Consider the following 2,500-nt stretch of genomic DNA (forward strand, 5'->3'; position numbering starts at 1 on the left):
TAGCCACTCGAGTTCCCCAAAGGAAAAGACTGCATTGTCTCTGTATACTGTAGATGACAGCAGAGGGGATATGGAAGATTGACAACCAGTAGCATGCAACTCCTTGAATCACCGACCTGAGAAGCTCAGTTTTGCCGGCATAGGATAGTGTTGCAGCTGACCACCGATGGATGAGGCTTGAGATTCGATCAAGGAGCGGTGAATATTGGAGTACTTTCAGCTTTGAGGCAGCCATAGGGATGCCCAGATATCTGAAGGGGAAAGATCCACTTCGGATTTGGAGGTGATCTTGAATTTCTTGTTTCTCCTCCTCCCCGGTACCTGCGATGAAGATGTTTGATTTCTGAACGCTGATGTTAAGACCAGTAGTGGACCCCAGTGTTTGCAGGCAGTCTTGGAGAGTTGCAATGGAGCCCATATCTCCACGAGCAAACAGCATTAGGTCGTCAGCGAAGGCTAAGTGCGTTATCCGATTCTTCTCACATTTGGGATGGAAGTTGTAGTCAGTGTTGGTGGTTCTGACCTTCATGAGCCGTGAGAAGTAGTCAAGGCAAAGGACAAATAGGAACGGTGAGAGGGGATCCCCTTGTCGCAAGCCTTTCTTGCCTTTTATGACTCCATTAGTGCCTCCGTTGATCGCAATGGAGTAAGACGTAGTAGATACACATTCCATAATCCACTTTCTGAAGGTAGGGGGAAAGTTGAGCTCGGTAAGAAAATCATCAATAAATCTCCAGTTGAGTGAGTCGTAGGCTTTTTTAAGATCCACTTTAATGAGGCATTTTGGGGCTGTTCGAGCTCGTTGATACTGACGAAGTAGGACTTCAGCCAAGTGGATATTATCTCCGATATTCCGACCTTTGATGAAAGCAGATTGAGCTTTGTCCACAAGGAGGTCCAAAACTGAGCTCAGTATATTCGCAAGGATTTTTGAGGTGATCTTGTAAATAATATTGCAGCATGCAATCGGTATGAAGTCTCCCACCGCGGATGCATTATCACTTTTTGGGATCAGAGCCAGGGTGGTGTGGTTAATCTGCTTCAAGAGCTTGCCTGTCCTGAAGAATTCTTGAACAGCGGCAACAACATCGCTACCCACAATGCTCCAAGCTTTTTTAAAAAAACATGCATTATATCCATCCGGGCCAGGAGCTTTATCGTCCCCAATATCCTGTAGTGCATACCGAATCTCTTGGACTGTGATGGGCCTGATCAGATCAGCTTGCTGAGATGTATTTAGGGTGGGGCCAGCTTGAGCAATAATAGGATCCAATGGAGTGCACTGATCCTCTGTACCGAGCAATAGGGTGTAGAAATTTTGAAATTCCTTAGTCACCTCAGCATCCGATGTTGTCATAGATCCATCCTCCTTAGTGATAGCAGCAATGAAGTTCTTTTTTGCCCGCCTATTGATGATGCCATAGAACACTTTATTACTTCGATCAGCATGCTTGATGTAATGTGCCTTTGACTTTTGGGAAAGGAAGCTTCTTTCGGCTTCAAGTAGGAAATAGGCTTGCTTAGATTTGCTCTTTAGGACGTGGAGCAGATCAGAATTTTGGGGGTCTTCATGCAGCTGAAGTTGTAATTCCGCAACCTCCTTAGATGCTTTTGCAGCCCGAGTAGAGATATGGCCAAAAGCAAGGTGGTTCAGCTCCTTGAGGGGGTTCTTTAAAGATTTCAGCTTTTTGCAAATCCGGAATTGGGCTGTACCAGAAAATCGCTGATTCCACACTCTTTGAACTATGCCTTGGAAATTAGGATGAGCACACCACATGTTGAAGAATTTGAATGGCCGATTAGTACCTTTTTGACTGTGGTTGATGCGAATTGTGCAGGGCGAGTGGTCTGAGAGCACACCAGGGGGAGAGAAGATGACTTGGGTGGTCGTGGAGCTGAGGTTTTGATACCACCACTGGTTAACCAGAGCTCTGTCCAATTTACTCCAGATAGTGTTGTCCGCATTGGAGTTTGACCAGGTCATGTCACAACCACCGTATTGAAGATCAGATAAGCCATTTGCTTGGAGGCATTCATTGAAGTCACGGAGAGCATAGGGGGTAGGGTCATTGCCACCTATTTTCTCTTCGGGCTTCAAAACACAATTGAAGTCACTCGCAATCAGCCACGGCTCTTTGAGGTTTTCTCCGTATTCGTCGATAGATTGCCAAAGTTTCTTCCTGTCTGAGTTTGAGTAAAGTCCGTAAATAAAAGAGAGGTGAAATTCCAGTGAGGTGGTTTTGCATGTAGCAAAGCAGTGAATGGATTGGCCATCCATCCTTCGGATTTCAAGGTGGACTTTGAGGGGGTTCCATAGTATAAGAATTCTGCCGCCGGAGTGTTGAGACAGGTTGTTGCATTCAGCCAACCCACTAAACTTATTAATCATGAGCTTGTCGATAAGTGCTTGATTTTTAATTTTTGATTCTAAGACACCAAATATGTCGATCTGTTGCTTAAGAATGAGATCCCTGATCCCATTCTGCTTAAGGGGCCTGTT

Source organism: Erythranthe guttata, chromosome 1 (genome assembly GCF_056151865.1).
Source record: "Erythranthe guttata isolate IM_541 chromosome 1, IM_541, whole genome shotgun sequence".
Classification (NCBI taxonomy): domain Eukaryota; kingdom Viridiplantae; phylum Streptophyta; class Magnoliopsida; order Lamiales; family Phrymaceae; genus Erythranthe; species Erythranthe guttata.